We start from the raw sequence: 20,406 nt of genomic DNA on the forward strand, positions 1-20,406 counted from the left end.
GCACACCCCCATGACACACTTCCTCCAACAAGGCCACACCTACTAATCTTTCTACTCCTTTCAAATAGTGATATTCCCTGGTAACTAAGCATTCAAAATATATGAACATGGGGGCCATCCTTATTCAAACCACCACACTCTACTCCCTGGTCTCCAAAGGCTTGTAGCCATATCGTAATGCAAAAATTCATTCAGTTCCACTTCAAAACTCCCATAGTCTATCACAATCTCAACATTGTTTAAAAGTCCAAAGTTCAAAGTCTCTCCTGAGACTCATGGCAATCTATTACGTGTATCCCCCGTTAAATTAAAAATAAAAAGACAGATTACATACTTCCCTCATACCACATCACAGGATATATATCACCATTCCAAAAGAGAGAAAATATTACAGAAAAGCAAGACCTCAAATCATCAATGCAAACTCCAAACTCTGAATCTCCATGTCTGATGTTGAAACAGTCTTCATATCTCCAACTGATTTCAGCACTGATGACTGCAACACACTTCTTTCCCTCTCTCATGCTGATTCCATATCCAGTCTGCAGCTCTCCTTGGCAGGTATCCCATGGATCTGGCATCTCCAGCATCTTGGGGTCTCCAACACAATCTAGGCTTCACTTATTGGCCTCTCTCAGCCTCCATGCAGAGACACCCCTGACATATGCCTAGCCTCACCAGCTTTCCTAAGATGCAGAGGAAGATTATACAACCCCTTTCACGTATCCTTGACGCCAAAGGCAGAACCATGTGCACAAAGATCCCAATTTCTGCTGCTTTATGGGTCTGAGACTTGGCCCCTTCCTTCAAATACATTTGCATCACCTTCCTGTTGTTGATGGTTTCCTTCATTGCTTAAGCCTTTCTTTAATTCTTTTCATAAATTAGAAGCTTAGCAGGTTGGGTCTTGCCCTGAGGTCACCATTCTTATTATTCCATTTTGTGTTAGGTTTTTCATTAAACTTTTTATCTCCTTGAGCACTGGACATAGCTCCATTACACTTCTTGGCACTCCTTTTCTCCTCAAACTGTACGTTTTGTATTTCTCCTTGCCCCACTTTCTCTTTTCCATGATAGATCTGCATAAGAGTGATTGGTAACCACATGATACAGTCAATACTAGGCTGTCTTGAAATCTCCTCTGCCAAGGCAATTAATCCAAACTCTTCAATTTAGCTTCAGGCAGACTTTTTGGACAAGGACAGAAAGCAGCCACATTCTTCTCCAAAATATCACATGAGCAGTCTCTAGGCCATTTATTAATATTCTTCTTCTTTGAAATTTCTTGATCTGAATCCCTACAGCTCAAATCATCCACAGCACCACTGTCTTCCATGATCTTATTAAGATGGCTCATTAAGCCCTGATTAAAGCATGTAACTGCTTTTCTAGCCCAAAGTTCCCAAAGTTTTCTATATTTCTCAAACAAGCATGGTCAGGTCTGTCACAACAATACCCCACTCTTCATACCAACTTCTGTCCTAGTCCCTGTTCTGTTGCTATGAAGAGATACAATAACCAAGGCAACTCTTATGAAAGAAGGCATTTAATTGGGAGTTTACTTACAGTTTCAGAGGTTTTATCCCTTATCATCATGATGAAGAGTATGGTGGTATGTATGCAGACAGGTTCTGGAGCAATAACTGAGAAGTACATGCTGATCCATAGGCAGAGAGAGAAAGAAAGGGAGAGACATGAGCCTAAAATGAGCTTTTTTTCTTTGCAATTTTTCATTTTTTTATTTAAATTAGAAACAAGCTTCTTTTACATGCCAATCCCAGATCCTCTCCCTCCCTTCGTCCCCTGCCCCCCCACCAACCCCCTATCCCATCCCCCTTCTGCTCCTCAGGGAGGATGAGACCTTCCATAGGGGATATTCAAAATTGGTCATATCATTTGGAGCAGGGCCTAGACCTTCCCCCCGTGTGTCTAGGCTGAGAGTATCCCTCTATGTGGAATGGGCTCCCAAAGTCCATTAGTGTACTAGGAATAAATACTGATCCACTACCAGAGGCCCCATAGATTAACCAGACCTCCTCCTTCAGGGGGTCTGGAACAGTCCTATGCTGGTTTCCCAGCTATCAGACTGGGGACCATGAGCTCCCCTTGTTCAGGTCAGTTGTTTCTGTGGGTTTTTCCAGCCTTGTCTTGACCCCTTTGCTCATTACATCTCCCTCTCTGCGACTGGATTCCAGAGTTCAGTTCAGTGTTTAGCTGTGGGTGTCTGCTTCTGCTTCAATCAGCCACTGGATGAAGGCTCTAAGATGGCATATAAAGTTGTCATCAATCTCATTATCAGAGAAGGGCATTTAAGGTAGCCTCTCAGACTATTGCTTAGATTGTTTGTTGGGGTCATCCTTGTAGATCTCTGGATATTTCCCTAGTGTCATATTTCTCTTTAAACCTACAATGGCTTCCTCTATTATAGTATATCTTTTCTTGCTCTCCTCTATTCTTCCCCTGACTTGATCTTCCTGCTCTCTCCTGTCCTCTCCCTTCCTCTTCTCCCTTCTTTTTCTTTTAACTCCCTCTCTCCTCTCCCCCATACTCCCAATTAGCTCAGGAGATCTTGTCCCTTTCCCCTTCTCTGAGGGACCTTCTCTTAGGGTCCTCCTTGTTTCCTAGCTTCTTTAGCAGTGCGGATTGTAGGCTGCTACTCCTTTGTGGTAGGTCTAAGATCCATATATAAGTGAGTACATACTATTTTTGTCTTTTTGTGACTGGGTTACCTCACTCAGGATGGTTTCTTCTAGTACGATCCATTTGCCTGAGAATTTCAAGATTCCATTGATTTTTGTTTTTTGTTTTGCTTTGTTTTTCACTGAGTAGTACTCCATTGTGTAAATGTACCACATTTTCTCCATTGTTCAGTTGAGGGGCATCTAGGTTGCTTCCAGGTTCTGGCTATTACAAATAATGCTACTATGAACATGGCTGAACAGATGTCCTTGTTGTATAAATGTTCATCTTTTGGGTATATGCCTAAGAGTGGAATTGCTGGATCTTGTGGTAGACTGATTCCCATTTTCCTGAAGAATCTCCATACTGATTTCCAAAGTGGCTGTATGAGTTGGCACTCCCACCATCAGTGGAGGAGTGTTCCCCTTCCTCCACATCCTCTCCAGCATAAAGTGTCATTGGTGTTTTTGATTTTAGCCATTCTGACAGGAGTGAGATGGTATCTCAGAGTTGTTTTGATTTGCATTTCTCTGATGGCTAAGGATGTTGAGCACTTTCTTACGTGTCTTTCAACCATTTTAGGTTCCTCTATTGAGAATTCTCTATTCAGTTCTGTGCCCCACTTTTTAATTGGATTATTTGGTGTTTTGGTGACTAGCTTCTTGAGTTCTTTGTATATTTTGTAGATCAGCCCTCTGTCAAATGTGGGGTTGGTGAATATCTTTTCAAATTCTGTAGGCTGCCATTTTGTCTTGTTGACTGTGTCCTTTGCCCTATAAAAGCTTTTCAGTTTCAGGAAGTCCCATTTATTAATTGTCAATCTCAGTGTCTGTGTTACTGGTGTTATGTTCAGGATGCAGTCTCCTGTACCAATTTGTTCGAGGGTACCACCTTCTCTTCTAAGAGGTTCAGTGTGGCTGAATTTATGTTGAGGTCTTTGATCCATTTGGACTTAAGTTTTGTGCATGGTGATAGATATGGATTGATCTGCAGTCTTCTACACACCAGCATCCAGTTATTCCAGCACCATTTGTTGAAGATGCTTTCTTTTTTCCATTGTATAATTTTAGCTTCTTTGTCAAAAATCAGGTATTCATAGGTATGTGGGTTAATTAATATCAGGGTTTTCAATTCGATTCCATTGGTCTATCTGTCTGTTTTTGTGCCTAAATAAAGCTGTTTTCAAGACTATAGCTCTATAATAGAGCTTGAAATCAGGGATGGTGATGCCTCTGGACGTTCCTTTATTGGATACTGTTGTCTTGACTATCCTGGGTCTTTTGTTTTTCCATATAAAATCAAAAACTGTTCTTTCAAGGGCTGTGAAGAATTGTGCTGGGACTAAAATGTGCTTTTAAAACTCAGATTCCACACCCCTGTGACACACTTCCTCCAACAAGGCCACACCTTTTAATCCTTCTATTCCTTTCAAATAGTGTAACTTCCTGGTTGCTAAGCATTCAAATATATAAGTCTGTGGGGACCGTTCTTATTCAAACCACCACACCATTTTATTGTTACTTGCTGTATATTGTGTAATATAAGTTCACTCCTTAAACTGAAAATATGGTTATGATGAAGCATTGCTCCTGTGGAACCACATTTAGGGTAAGCAAAAGCTGTCTGTGCATGTGTGATAAGAGAAAGAACTGATTCTAATTGAAATAAGTTAGATACACAAAAACAAGCTACAAAGTCCAGCTCATGCTCTTATAAATGATCTGGGCCTCGCATATAAGAGAAGAGGATCAAGATAACTCCATACGACATACAATGGGTGTTTTGGCCAGGAATCCTATAAAACATATCCTTTCTCATCAGGTTTCTCCATGTGTCCAGTCGCAAGTTCAAGTCCTGAGACCCAGGAATCCATATCCTCCTAGACAGTTGGGAGTAAAGGATGAGATTGATGTGGCCATAGAGAAGAAGAGATGTAGAACTTCCGGACACAGCTGACCAAATAAGATTTAAAAACTGAGGGTCACTTCAAGAGAAGACCAACCAAGGACCATCTAATTTTCATTTCGTCAATAAACGTCTAAGTAGCCGGGCATTGGTGGCGCACGCCTTTAATCCCAGCACTCGGGAGGCAGAGGCAGGCGGATCTCTGTGAGTTCGAGGCCAGCCTGGTCTACAAGAGCTAGTTCCAGGACAGCCTCCAAAGCCACAGAGAAACCCTGTCTCGAAAAACCAAAAAAAAAAAGTCTAAGTATGCAAAAGTTATGAGTTATGAATATATGTTAAATAGAAGACAGTGCCCTAAATGGGACATCTATATTAGCCCTTCCAACTCTTAGGAAACATAGGGAGAGGGATGTAAGAAGGGAAGAGTGGGGAGCTCTGTGAATCTCTTATCTTCTGATCATCGCATGGTCCTTGCATTCATGAACTCACAGCACCTGAACAAGATGATGGGGCCCATCAACATTCCATCCTGAATATGGGAGAACCTCAGGAGGCCCCTCCTGTCCTTGAGGAGCTATGGGCAATATATGGTTTCTGGAAGAGGAGGATTCATTTTCTCTAGTGACATATTTACTGGAACACTGAACATGTTCTAGTAAATAACCCCACCCCCATACTCATAAAAGCACCCCTAATCAATGTCAGAGGGCCACAGCAAAGCAAAACAGTAACAACTGAAAAGACTTGGCAATGAGAGGAGGACTTCCTGGGAGCAAGGCGTTCACTGGGAGTGGAGATAGATAAGGAGAGTAAAGTGGTTAAAATGGCCAAAATACTTTATATGCATATGTAAAATTATGAAAAAATAAAATAGAAGAGGTTAAAAAAGAAGAAATAAAGGGCAAAGTGTCTTAGAATAAATCCAGATCTTTAAATTGAGTTCACTTCGATAAAAAAAATTCATTACATCTTCTTGCTTTTCTCCTCGGACTTTGTAGTGGTATTTTATGACGAGAATTGTGTGATTCCTGAATTGTTTCCTATTCCCAAGATTCTAGGATCCTGCTCTGTTCTATGAGAGTGGTTTCCTGTCTGTCAGTCGAGAGCTGATGAGATGGTTAGGGTTAAGAGCATACTTAAATTACTACCCAGCCAGGCAATTGAATTTCCATCAGTCACCAGCAAACTCTATTGGTAGGAGAGACGTCAATCTCATTTGCAAAAAAAGAGGAAACATAATGGCTTCACCTTGGCCCCAGCAGCCCCTTCCTGTGCGGCGTAACCAGATGAACTTAACTCATACGCCTGAAGCTCTTTGGGTCACTGAGACCATGACCTGTAAGCAGTGAGTCTCGAAACTTTCAGAAGGGAATGGGGCTGGATGTGGCCCGGCACAGGGTGCACCGCTAATGCACCGTTAAAATCACACATCACAGCTCAGCAGATTCATTTTACTAAGGGATATCTGTGGGAGAACTCGGCTCCTCGTTAATGCTGATAGTGTACTGATGGGATACAGACTTCCTGGCACCAAAGAATAAGCAGAGCCCTTGGAGGCCTGCTGAGTGGTCCCGGAAAGCTTAGTCTTGAGTCAGTTTTTCCCTCTCTAAATGATTCTTCCTGCTTAAACCAGCCAGAGGATGCCCTAGTGAGCTGCAGCTGTACATTTGACACAGTTTACAGTCATCTGAAGGAAGTCTCCATGGAAGGATTGCCCTGTTCAGATTGGCCTATGAACATATGTCTTAGGGTTTGTTTGTTTTTTTATTGCTGTGATGAGATACCATGACCATGGCAACTCTTATAAAGAAAACATTGGAGTAGCTTGCTTGCAGTTTCTGAGGTTCAGTCTGTTATTATCATGACGGAAAGCGTGGTGGCGTGCAGGCAGACATGATGGTGGAGCTGAGTGCTATTTCTCAGCCAGAAGGCAGCAGGAAGTTGACTGGCAGTCACACTGAGGGGAGCTTAGCAAGAGACCTCAAAGCCCACCCCCCACCATGACACACTTCTTCCAACAAGGCCACACCTCCTAACAGTGCTATTCCCTGACTGTCATGACTGATGACAGATGCAGGAGGGCCCAACCCATTGTGGGTATCACCATCCTTAGGCAGGTGCTCCTCAGCCATAAAGGAAAGCTAGCTGGGCACAACCCAGTCAGTGAACTAAAGTGTGAATCAACACCCCTGTGTTTCTGCTTGAGTTCCTGCCCTGACTTCCCTGGGTGAATGGATTCTAATCCACAAATACAAGCCAAATAAACCTCTCCTCCCCAAAGCTACTTTTACTAAGAGTGTTTTGTCACAGAGACAAGAGGAAACTAGAACAGAGGGCACTCTGTTCCAAACTGGCCCCTGGCTGACCCAAGTATAATACCTGCATCTAAGGCACTGCAGATTGGATAGAGACCACAAAACCAATTGCTCAAGGGTAGGACCATCATCCAGTCACACAGAGAGGAACCTGGGTGTGTAGTTGGATTTTTCTTTGGGCCACCAGCTCACAAAAAAACCTGGAAACTTATTATTAATTATGGAAGCTTGATCTATAGCTTAGGTTTGTTCCAGTAGCTCCTATAACTTAAATTAACCTATATATATATATATATATATATATATATATATATATATATATATTTGTTAATCTATGTTTAACATGTGGCTTCTTTTATCTCTCTCCCATCTTGTGTGTCCAACTCCTTCCATGGTCCCAATGGTGTCTCTTGCAGGCCTCTATTATCTCCTCTTCCTCTCTCTACCGGGAAGTCCCACCTATCTCTCCTGTCTAGCTATTGGCCATTCAACTTTTTATTACACCAGTCACAGAATCACATCTTCACACAGAGTAAAAATATTCCACAACATGTGTGCCCCGAGGAGTGCCTAAACTGGAGGAGATGTAATGGTACCGAAGTTTGAAAACCAAATGGGAGATTAAGAAAGAAACAAGGGCAAGAAATTGTTCAAAGCTTCCAAAATGGCCAAACCAGAAAAGATAAGAGAGAGGGTGAGAAGTGAGGGGTCAGAACCAGGAGAGAGCCGGGAAGGTAGCTCAGTTGGTACAATGCTTGCCTACCATCGCAAAGCCTTGTGCTCAGATTTGGTCCCCAGCACTGAATAAAACCTATGGCGTATAGTCCAAGCACTCTGGAGATAGAGGCAGGAAGACTTCAAGTTGAAGGTCATCCTTGGCTTGGCTATATAACAAGCTTGAGGCCAGCCTGAGCTACATGAAACTCTGTCTTCAAAAAAAAAAAAAATTGAGGGAGGAAGCCAGGTACAAAGTCAAAGATCTATAAAGAGCTATTGTAGCATTCTGTTACTGTGACAAAGTACCTGAGGTAATTATTTGTTTTAAAGTCTGGACGGGGGAGGAGTGGGTGGATGGTACAGAAGGTGAGGTGCTCGCCTTGCAGAAGCGCCTGAGTTCACTGCCCCAAACCCATGCTAGGAAAAGCCAGTGGTGGTGGCACACTTGTAATCTCAGCACTGGGGAGAGAAACAGAGGATCCTTGGGGCTTACAGGCCAGCCAGACTGGACTACTTGGCGAATGTGAGGCTAGTAAGAGACCCTGTCTTAAAACCAGAAACAGGACAGTGCCTGAGGAGTGACAGCTGGGGTGGCTTTCCACACGCACCGTGCACACACACGCACACCACACGGAGTCAGAAAGAGGCTGATGTCTCACAATTCCCTTCAAGGGCACGTCCCCAGTGATATAAAGACGTCCTACTAGACGCTGCTTTTCCAAGGTTCGTAGCATCTCCCCAAAGTGCCACCCCAGGGACCAAGTTTTTAACACACGGGACCTTCAGTGAACATCCAAAATGGTAATTATAGTAACCTGAAAGGACTGGGTGCTAGAAAATTGGTTCCAAGAAGTGGTGAAATGTGATTAGGTACCTGGAGTTACTACCCTCATAATGCATTGATGTGGTTTTTACAGGACCCTTGAGTTCCCTCAACAATGGCTCTTCTAAAGCGATGCCAGTCCATGAACTTAAGATACATGTAAATAAGGGGAACTGATCTTAGAGTTTCTTGTGTGTGTGTGTGTGTGTGTGTGTGTGTGTGTGTGTGTGTGTGTGTGCGTGCACGCACTTGTAGAGGCCAGAGGTCTCTGGACCCACCAACTTGCCATTTTGGAGACAGTCTTTCACTCTAGACTGAGGATTAGGCTAAGCAGGTGGCCAGTGAGCTCCAGGGGTCTCTAACTGAGTCCCAGGGTTATAAGTGCATGCTACAGCTGAGGTTTCAGGTGGGGGCTGGAGACTGAACTCAGGACCTCCATTCTGTGTGGCAAGCACTTTACTAACTGATCCCTCTCCCCAGCCCCTGATCTTGGAGTTCAATCTCCAAAACCATGAGCTAAATGAACCACTTTTCTCTGTAAGTTCCCAGCCTCCGGGATTTTGCTACAGTGGGGAACAAAAGAATATGGTATGCTAGCGGCATATTTCTGTCACCTCATCCCTTCACTTACCTCCTGCTCCCACTGATGTCAGAGGTCCAGCGTAAGTCGCTGCACCTCCACCCTAGGAAACCCAGAGTGCCTGTGCTCTAGCCACTAGACAAAAGGAAGAAGAGAGAGCGTGGGAAGATTTCCTGAGTCTACTTTTGGGGTGCCTTGGTTACTGTTCTTTTGGTGTGATGAAAACACTGCGACCAAGGGAACTTTCAATGGAAAGCACTTAGTTACAGGTTGCTGGCACTTTCAGAGGGTGAGTCGTCAATGCCCAATCGTGGTGGGGAGTGCGGGGACAGGTGGGCATGGCACTGGAGGAGTAGCTGAGAATTTACATCTCGATCTGAGACAAAAGGCAAAGAGAGAAAGACTGGGCCTGGTGTGGGCTCTGGAAACCTCAAAGCCCAGCCCCCAGTAACACACTTCTCCAACAAGGCACAGCTCCTAGTCCTCCCTGAACAGTTTTGTTAACTGGGGGCCAAGCATTCGAACGTATGAGTCTATTGGGGCCATTCTCATCCAAACCGTCACTGGCTGGGGAGGTGGAGGGAAGAAACCACACAAATTACCCTCAAGAATCATACTTCTTCCTTCATCCCCCAGATCCAGTATTCACTTACTCTTAGCCATCCATTTCTCCCTTCCTTCTTCCATTGCTCTGTTGGATTTCTCTAGATCCATTTACTCCTGTGTGTATCAAATATCCGTCCAGTGCCTGTTCCGTGCCAGGCAAGATTCTGAGTGCTTTATACACACATTACCCCAGTTGACGCGGTCCTCAGGACAGTCTAACAAACTCGAGTTATTTTTAACCATTTTTTCAGGTGAGAGAAAGGTTGTGTACCTGGTCTAAGGTCACACCTTACATCCACCCTTCCCTGTCTTCAAAGAGGGATGCTGTAGCCTTTGACACCTCAGTCTGTTACTTCTGTTTCCTAAATACTTCTCCGCCTTCCCTGTTTACACTTCGTTTCATCCTGCTGGGTTTGGTGCAGCCTCTCTCCCTGGTCACCAGCACCCCAGCTTTGGAAAGTCTTCCGGTTAGTCACTCCCATCCCAACTTCCCTTTCCTGTTCTTTCACATGTCACGGCTGTTGCCCAGGCCCAGGCAGGGTGAGCCTTCCACAGCAGTGCTGAGGAATGTTTAGCATGCCTGGCCTCAGGCTACTACACAGCAATCACTTTCAGCCCTTGTGAGGAACAGAAATGCCTGAGATATTTCGAATGCGTTAGTTGAGACGTCTGTTAGAAATACATAAGCACGTACGTTATCTTTCTTAAACCTTCTTAAAACCTGCCAGTTACTTGTTATTTACTGATCCCTCCTCATGCCAGGAACTGAGCCAGAGAGCAAAGAGAGTAGGTAGGCAGCCCCTGTCCTCCTGAAGTATGGTATCTGGAGTTGATGGGAGAAGATGAACGGGCAGTTGCTCTTAGCCTTGTTCAAGGCTAGGGCAAGCATGGGAAAACAGCACACGGCCCCTGGAGGGTCTAAGACAACCTTCCTAGTGCTGCAGCCAGATGTTGCTCATGTTGTGACCCCACACGCACACCATAAAATTATCTTTGTGGCAACTTCATGACTGTAACTTTGCTACTGTTATGAATAAAAATATAAACATTCATATTTTCCGGTGGTCTTAGAAGACTCCTGTGAAAGGGGCGGTCGACCCCAAAGGGGTCTTGACCCACAGGTTGAGAACCAGTGCCCTAAGATTTCACATGACCCTTGAAAGATGAACAGCAGCCAGCTGGCCAAAGTGAGCAGCAAGGAGAGGATATAAATTCTGGTGAGAATGAACAAGCGAGCCTGGCTCCAGTGAGGGGGCAGGTTAAGTCCTGCAGACACAAGGAATATAGTGAGGCCAGGCGCCATGATGAGGACGGGACAGCCTCAGAGGAGGCAGAGGAAGCAGAAGCCATGCAGAGTCTGAGGGTGCCAACCACAGTGAGTGCCATCCCAAGGCAACAAAAGGGGGCTGATTTAAAGATCAGAATTACCGTGGCATAAAGCGCTATTGTTAAGTGAGCAGCTCAGAGAGCAGACGCCACCACAGTCAAGATACAGGACCCTACCACTGCCCAAAAGTTCTCATCTGGTCCTTTGCAGGGCATCTCTGGTTTCTTTATTGTTATAGAGTGGATGGGCCTGCTCGGGATTTCCAGGGCTTTAGTGTAGAGAACGGACGGAAGGGAGCAAAACCAGCTGGGAGAGATTCATTGGCAGGCTTTTGCAGCACCCTGGGTTTGCACTGTGATGATGGCTCTGTTGTATGCCAGGTTTGCGGAGCCCAGAGACTAACCCAAGGAGTCCATACTCGGATGCAAAAGCAAAAGGTTTCTTTTTGTTGTTCAAGCTGACCAGCTTGGATCTCACTCCATGGTAGGGTGGGGGGGTGGGGAGAGATGAGATGCCAACCAGCAAAAAAAGAGAAGCTTTTAAAGGTGCAGACCATAGGTTGAAGGCCACACATTTCAGAGTTTCCCTGGTTACATACAAAGTACAGAGTAAAGCAGTAACTAGACAGGGTTTCTCTGTATTGTTTTGGAGGCTGGCGGTCCAGCCTGGCCTCGAACTCACAGAGATCCGCCTGCCTCTGCCTCCGGAGTGCTGGGATTAAAGGCGTGCGCCACCACCACCCAGCTCATAACTATATATTTTAAGCAAGAGTGAGAGAGATAAGGGAGGGTATGGGCTTGCAGGGTTAAGGGGTCACAGGGTCTTTCAGCTATCCCCTGGGCCTGAGGATCTTTACAACTGGCAGGGGACCTTTATGACCAGCAATTAGCAAGGAATGTTAACATGAGCGGTGGACAGTCACCTCCCCTTCTCTGAGAGCAGGGGCTCAGGGGCCAGTCGTGGCACTCCTGATTTAAGGGGTTAAATTTCCTTTACCATTAAAAGTTCCCTTTCTCTGGGTAGATTCAGGGCCCAAGTTTTTAAGCGTCTATTAATTTTAATTTTTGGTCCTTCAGCTGCAGGGATGAGAGAAAGGATAGATGTGACAGACTGTAGAACCCAGAATCTCAACATGGTCTCCAAAGCCCTTACTCATGAGCCAAGCTCTCCACATTGCCTAGGTCTACCCGTCCATGCCCACTGCTCATATTCCCAGGTTCACCAAGGTCGTCCATGAATCCAGCTTTTTAATGTGCTGCTGCTGTCCTTGAAAGTGTCCTTTTTCCCTACCAGGACAAGTGTAGTTCTCCATGATCCAGCTTGAAAGGGTTTTCTTTGGGGGGCTTCCTAACTCTGCCTGGTACGTCTTTCCTTTCTCTACCTTTTTTATATTAAAATGTGTAGCTATTTTGTACTCCCCCAAACAGATTGGAGATTTCTTAATGATAGGGACCACATCACCCTCAGGTTCAGATAACCTATCACGTAATAGGTGCTCAAGAAACATCTGCTAAGATCTATACCTCTCTTTTTTTTCCTCCCCCTCTCCCTTTCTGCTGTCCTCTCTTCTCCCTTCCCTTCCTTCCTACAGCTGCTGTAAAGTCAGAGAACTAAATGTTTGGTGGTGAGCATAAGGAAGTAGGTAGATAATGATTGTCTTCCTATTCTGGAAGTTTGTGTGACACCTTCCAGCACTACGAACACTAGTCACTAATGGCGAAGCTTCCAGTAGACCGGCAGCTCTATTTCCCCATGTTCAACGACATAAATATGTGCTATCCTCAGCGATGAACTGTGGAATATTCCTTTGTGAACATGTGTTGCTGTGCTCAGGTTAGTAAAGAAGCTGACTGACCAATAGCTGGACTGGAGAAGGTTAGGTGGGAAAACCAGACTAAGGACACTGGGAAGAAGGGCAGAGTGAGTGATGCCAGCAGACGCAGAGGAAGCGGAATGTGTAGAAAATGAGGTGACAAGCCGTGAGCTATGTGGCAGAGCGTAGATAAGAAATGTGGGTTAATTTAAGACGTAATAGCTAGCAACAAGCCTGAGCTATCAGCTGAGCCCTTACAATCAATATTAAGCTTCTGAGTGGTTATTTGGGAGTGGTTGCCAGCACAGGAAAACTCCACCTACAATGAACCCTAAGCTACAATAGCAATTTGTCTGCAAGACATATCCACTGGTGTAATAGTGGTACAAATACTATATAAGTAACAATCACCTTTTGACTGGATTTTAAGGCCTGCTCTACGAGATGAGGGCTATACCTAACACCATTAATGAGTCCAAGAACCTGGAACTAGGTAGGTGATGGCCCTGAAGGGAAAACCTACAGTTCTTCCACCAAATGAACAGAGCAATAAAATGACCCCTAACAACATATTGTTATACCCATAGATTAGAGCATCACAAAACCCACATCAGGGAAGCTTCTTCTTGCTAATTAACAGAGACCCACACTGGACAATGTGCAGAGAGCGAGAGACTTTGGAGTACTCAGCCCTAGAGGGGCTGTCTGTGCCACACACCTCCTCTCAAAGCTCAGGGTGCTACGCAGAGGACTGTGAGAGCCAGAGGTGGAGGACTCCTCCAAGGAAATGGCATCCTCCAGTCACTAGAAGACTGACGCACAGAAAACTCACAGAGACTGTGATAGCATGCACAGAGCCCACATAGGTTAACCCAAACAAAATCCCGTATGGAGAAGGGGAACTGGGCACCAAGTCCCACCTCTAAGCAGGAAGCTACTGCAATTGGTACCTGCTGGAAGAGGGAGAAATCAGTTTTGCCAATGGCGTGGCCCTGGGAACTATCAACCACACCCCATAGCAGGATGAATGCTCAGTAGTTGGCCAACATAAAATGGACTCCATGTTTTTGTGTTGTTTGGGGTAGTTTCTTTTTTTTTTTTTTTGGTGCTGTTTGGTTTTGTGTTGACCTGGTTTTAAGATTGTTGTCCTTTTATTTTTTTTCCCCAGAGAGAGAAAAAAATATGGAGTTAGGTGGGGAGGGAGAGGGTATCTTGGAGGAGTTGGAGGAGGAGAAAAAATACAACCAAAATATATTGTATGAAAATTTTAGAAAACACATTTAAAAAAGAAAGAAAGCAGGGTCTGCGGTGGTGATGCACACCTTTAATCACAGCACTCAGGAGGCACAGGCAGGTGGATCTCTGTGAGTTCAAGGACAGCCTGGTCTACAGGGTGAGTTCCAGGACAGTCAGTGATATACAGAGAAATCCTGTCTCCAGCACTGCATAGCAGAGTGTGATTTCCTCCCTACCGCTGCACTGGGGGCTGCTGCACTGGGGCCACTGCACTGGGAGCTGACTGGAGCTGCTGCACTGGGAGCTCCTGCACTGGGGGTGGCTGCACTGGGGCCGCTGCACTGGGGGCTGCTGCACTGGGGGCCGCTGCACTGGGGACCGCTGCACTGGGGGCCGCTGCACTGGGGCCACTGCACTGGGGGCCGCTGCACTGGGGGCCGCTGCACTGGGGGCTGCTGCACTCGGAGCTCCTACACTGGGGGTGGCTGCACTGGGGGCTGCTGCACTGGGGGCTGCTGCACTGGGAGCTGCTGCACTGGGAGCTCCTGCACTGGGGGTGGCTGCACTGGGGCCGCTGCACTGGGAGCTGCTGCACTGGGGGTGGCTGCAATGGGGGCTGCTGCACTGGCTGCATACAGAGGTTACCCAGGAACACAAGTCCGGGAAGATTGCTCCGTATGCTCCAGGCAGCTGGAATCCCTCTCCGTTCTGATCCACTTCGTTTGGACTAGACGGAACCCGGTCCTCATGGCCTCTCAGGCACGGTGCCCACGAGCCCAGGCTTGTCTCTGCACTGTGTCCACCTCCTCCGTTCTCACTACAGAGAAAGACCTCCCTGCCCGCCTCGTGGAACAGTGGCAGGAGACTACACACAGCCATGCAGATCATTCTGACTCCCACTTCCTGACAAGGCACATAACTGTGACCTGGCAGGGTCCCCATTCCTCTGAGGCAAACAAGGCCAGGAGGAGCTCATCTGGACGCTAAAGAAGGAGGTGGTATTTCCTTTCGCTGATTTCTCTTTCCACTTTTGGCCTACTTTTTACCCAGTCTCATTCTCCACCCTTGTTTGCTTAGAACCAGGCCGAGTGAGGAGCAGCGAGAGACGGGGAAGTAGATGTCCCCACATGTGTGTCTCAGCAAGCCTTGTCTGCAGGGCTTAGTCACTTCTGTTAGTCAGTAAATGTCCACAGTTGTTTCTTGTGCGAACAAATCCTCAGGTAGCTTACATGTCAGATCTTTGGGCTTGGTGGGGTTATTTGCACGCACATACAAAAAGGTGCAACTTTTAACTGATCCACTATGCTTTCTACTTAAATTGTGTCCTTTACGTGAAATATCTGCTGTCCATAGTTACAGTGGTTACTTGATTTTCTTTAAGATAGTCTTTCGCCATAGCTCAGACACCTTCAACTTTCAACTCTCCTTCCTCTGCCTCCTGAGTGCTAGAATTACAAGTGTATACCACCACACCCAGCTGGTTAGTTGCTTTTTTAAATTGTCAGATCTGCATTGCTGACACATTATTATTAGCAGCAGCAGTAGTAAAAATAATAATGATGATGATAATCAAAGGTCGAAGAAATAAAGAGTCCAAACTTGCCACAGAAGCTAATTCTTTCCGTTCAAAAATCTTTAAAAGCCTGTGCCTTTTGTGTATCAGATGTTTTTCCAGCTGCTGGGAACTGAGAAGACTATTAGCATGCCCAACCTGAATGATGAAACAAAGTGTGCATAGGGAGCCGGGCGATAACGAAGGTGGATGACGGTCTCTGGAGGAGGTCTTCCGGAAGGCTTGTGCTGCAGCTAGACTCCAGCAGCAGCAGCAAGTGGGTGAAGTGTTTTCCGAGGGAGAAAACAGCAACCTGCTTCACAGAGCTAAGCGTGTGCAGAGGTCACTCAGCTTTGCCAGCCTGTGCATGCCCCAGTTAGTGGCTGAATACCGGAGCTCTGTCTTGGTTTTCCTACTTAAAATCCTTGTAAATTTGAGCAAATGCCTGGCTTCGTTTTCATTATCTGAAAGGGGAAGGATAGGCCTAGGTTTAGACTTCTGCAAAGGGGCTTTTGTAATATTAATGAGGCAGCTCATAAAATGCTTGGCATTACATACCTCCCAATGAGGGAAACTTTCAATAGCAATTCTTAATGGACATGAGGATTTACAGCTGGCAAGGGCCAAGAAAAGCTGTGCGAGCCTGCTCAGCGAGACCCCAGAATGTTTCAGTCCACGGGTATAAAGGCAGATCTACCCCTGGACATCGTGTGGGGGATGTGTGGATAAGGAGCTAGGTGAGACTCGGGAGGGGAAGGGCCGTGGCAGAGAAGCTGATGGAATGGACCCGACAATTAATGAAATATTAATATAATATTTAATATTAATCATAAATCGATTTTTCAGATAGGATCTGAGATGTACTGAAGGGGTCATTTTCATGGGGATTGGTGACTAATTAGATGCATGAGAGAGTGGCAAGCATCAGGGCCACGCCCAGGGCCTGGCTTGATGCAGTAGCTACAAACCCAGATCATGTCATAAAGGAAACCTCTGTTGGGTGGAGGGTGTTTGTTTGTGAATGTGGGGATAAGCGATGGGCTCGGTGTTAGAGCCAGTGGCTTTAAGGTACCAAAGACTCAGGAGAGAAGGAGTGGGTGTGAATGGGCAAAAGTCCGAGGGGAAATTCTCATCTGTTCATTTATTTACTACATTTACTTACTGTTTTGCAGAGGGAAACATGGTTTCTGCCATTTCTAAGCATCTGTCTTTTGCTGGGGGTGGGAGGCAGAGTCAGCTGCAGCTGGGTTTTAGGAAGAAGAGAGTGAGACTTAGAAATCCGAGCATATTGTAGTCAGAGAGAAGGCGCCAGACAGGAAGAGGTTAAAGTTTCAGCCACTAAGAAAACCAAAATTTATGAAATTTGCAGGAAAATGAATGAACCTGGAAAACACTGTATTAAGTGAGGTGAACAAGCTTGTGAAAACAAATACTGTGTGTTCTCTCTCATACGTAGTTTTTTACATATGTGTAATCTTATTGTGGGTAGGGGTCAGGAAGCCACAAAGGGACCCGAGAGAGAAGATAAGGAGGATTTAGGAGGTGAGCAAGAGAGCCATGGAGCAGATGTGACGTGAAAACGGAAAGGAGAAGCCTGGGGCTGGAAGAGTGTAGGCAGACAGGAGAGGGAGGGGACAGGAGAGGGAGGGGACAGGAGAGGGAGGGGACAGGAGAGGGAGGGGACAGGAGAGGGAGGGGACAGGACAGGGAGGGGACAGGACAGGGAGGGGACAGGAGAGGGAGGGGACAGGAGAGGGAGGGGACAGGAGAGGGAAGGGACAGGACTGGGAGACCACCGGGAGCTAAGCATAAGGAACCCTGTAACTTTGTCATCTGACCTCCACACGCTATAGGACACATACACGCATGCACACACAGCACACATACAACAAACGTAAGATAATTTTACAAAATTTTAAAGATGCAACAGTAAAGGTGTGGTTGAGGTGGAGATTATAGCGAGAGTCCCCAGCTGGAAAGTCGTGGCGGAGAAATGAATCCTTCCAGGCATACAATCCCCTGCAGTTATGACAATAGCATGGTTGTCTCATCTCAGACAGGAAACATGTGAGTTGAGCCGCTCAGTGAGAACCTGACTGACCTCACATCTCCTCTTTTTATAACTTGCAGTTTATAACTTGACTCACAGTTGATGGCTCTCAATAGCAATCATACAATCTGCCAGTACAGGTGTAGGCGTGTGAAGTCCGCAAACCAAAGTCTTATACCCCCACCCCGACCCCTTGCTCCTGCTCCAGGATCCCCAAGGACAATGTCTGGCAATGCAGACATTGCCTCAAGAGTGGGTAAGCCCGTCTCTTCTCTGTAGGTTACACAACAGCTCTGCAGCTGTGAGGCTGTTACACGTGGAATGGCTTATTTCTTACACATCGTTATGATGCCATTGATATCCATATGTGAGACACCCAAATGGTTTTTAAAGAAAGTCAGCTTCTTGCTGCCCCACAGCCTTTTGATAATTTACCTATCGTCTTGGTTAGGGTTCCTAATGATGATAAAATACCCTGGGCAAAAGCAACTTGATGGGAGATGTCATTCTGAAATCTGTCTCTTATTGGTTGTTGAATAAAGTACTGTTGGCCAATAGGGAAGCAAGATAGGTGGGACTAGGAGTCGAGGAGGACTCTGGGAAGGAGAAACACAGGGACTCATCATGTAGCTACCATGGGGGTAATAAGTCCGGACCCTTTCTCCAGTAAGAGAAATACTTAGATTAACAATTATGGAGTAAATACTTAAGTCAGAGATAGCCAGTAAGAAACCAAGCAAATGGCCAACAGCTTCATAATTAATACAGCGTCCTGTGAGCTATTTGGGGATTCAGACAATATGGCAGGGCCCAGGAGGATGGCGGGGAAGACTTCACCCTACAGCAACTTAAGGAGGAAAGTGATACTTTCAACTTATAAGTTGTGGTCTCTCATCCAGGGAAGTCAGGGGAAGAGCTCGAACAGGACAGGAACCTGGAGGCAGTTGCTGGTGCAGAGGCCATGAAGGGATGCAGCTTACTGGCTTTCTTCCCAAGTCTTGCTCAGTCTGCTTTCTTATAAAACCCAGGACCACCTTCCCAGGGATGGCACCATCACCCTTCCACATCAATCACTAATTAAGAAAATGTACCACAGATTTGTCCACAAACCAGTCATGTTTCTCAGTTGAATTTCTCTCTTCCCAAATGACACTAGCTTGTGTCAAGTTGATATAAAACTAGTCAGCACACCTATTTATACACATACCATGTTACACTGATTTTATTGATTGTGTTAATTTTCAACACAATTCTGAAAAATATTCAGGAGTAGAAACTAAATACTATCCAACTTCCTGTCCTCCATGCAAGGCTACTCATTCACAGTAGGTGCAGACATTATTTACCATTCAATGAATGAATGACTTAAAGGGGAGAGGGGAACACCAGTACACATAAATTCCATGTAATTGTGCACCAACAAGCATGTATTTTAGCAAAGAGTCAGAAGAACAGCTGGACATGATTCATTAAAAATTCAATATGTTATTGATGTTTTCCAATAAGGTTGTATTTGTCAAGATTTTTTCAACTCTAGAGCAGAGTGTGTTGGTATAGGGTTATAATTCAAGCTACAGTGGGAGCTGCGGTGGAAGGATCCAAAATCCAAGGCTTATCTAGACTGCAGAGTAAGTTCAAGGCCTGGGTAACCTAGTGAGACCCTGTATCAGGATATAATGTAAAAGAAGGGTTGAAGGCATAGTTAGCCTAGAATCCATGGGTTCAATTCCCATCACCTCTTAAAATAAGGAGCATTCATTGGATAAGAAGCCAGTGTATGGTTCTGTTGGAGGAAAGCTCAAGAAAAGGCAAATGGTATCAAAAGGTATCAAATATCAGAGCAGTGCCACCTCTGGTGGGGGTGTTGTCATCTCCATCTTGAAACAAGCTTAGGCCTATAAAAAGAATCATTAAAAATCTGTATCCCTGTGGTGGTTTGAAAGAAAATGGCCCCCAAAGGGAGTGGTGCTGCTAGGAGGTGTGACTCTGTTGAAGTAGGTGTGAAGTAGGTCTTGTTGAAGGAAATGCATCACTGTGGGAATGGGCTTTGAGGTCTCCTATGCGCAAGCTACTCTCAGTGTTGGGGACCATTTCCTATTGCCTGCAAGATGTAGGACACTCAGCTACCTCTCCAGCTCCATGTCCGCCTGCACACTGCCATGTCCCACCATGATGATAATGGACTGAACCTTCGCAACTGTAAGCTGCCACCTCAATTAAACGCTTACCTTTATAAGAGTTGCCATGGCCATGGTGTCTCTTCACAGTAACAGCAACCTTAACTAAGACAACCCCCAAATATTAACATCTTTATAATTTATATAAAATTTATAATTAACAAAATTATAATTCCATTATAAAAATCAGCATACTTACATAGGCTAAATGCTGTTAACTATATTATGCATTGTATTTGTACCTGTAACAGCTATCACTATAGTACTTACTTGCCTATAGCTTTTCCCTCTTTTTTTTCTTGCTCTTCCAAAAGAAATTTTTTTAATTCTTTTCGTTTTTGTGAGACATATTAGTTCACTCTGTGGACCAGGCTGACATCGAACTCAGAGATACACCTACCTCTGTCTCCCAAGTACTGTGATTAATGACACTCACCACCACTCCCAGTTTCTTTTAAAATTTTTAAAGATGTAATAATGCATTTTATTTAGCTGAATATCTAAGATATTGTGATTTTAGCATGTAATCAATATAGGAGTAACTATTAAACAGATATTTTCTGTTATTTTCCTTGTAGTCATCCATTTTTAAAACAGTGGGGATTTGGATATTTACTCTTACAACA

Source organism: Mesocricetus auratus, unplaced genomic scaffold (assembly GCF_017639785.1).
Source record: "Mesocricetus auratus isolate SY011 unplaced genomic scaffold, BCM_Maur_2.0 Super-Scaffold_100676, whole genome shotgun sequence".
NCBI lineage: Eukaryota > Metazoa > Chordata > Mammalia > Rodentia > Cricetidae > Mesocricetus > Mesocricetus auratus.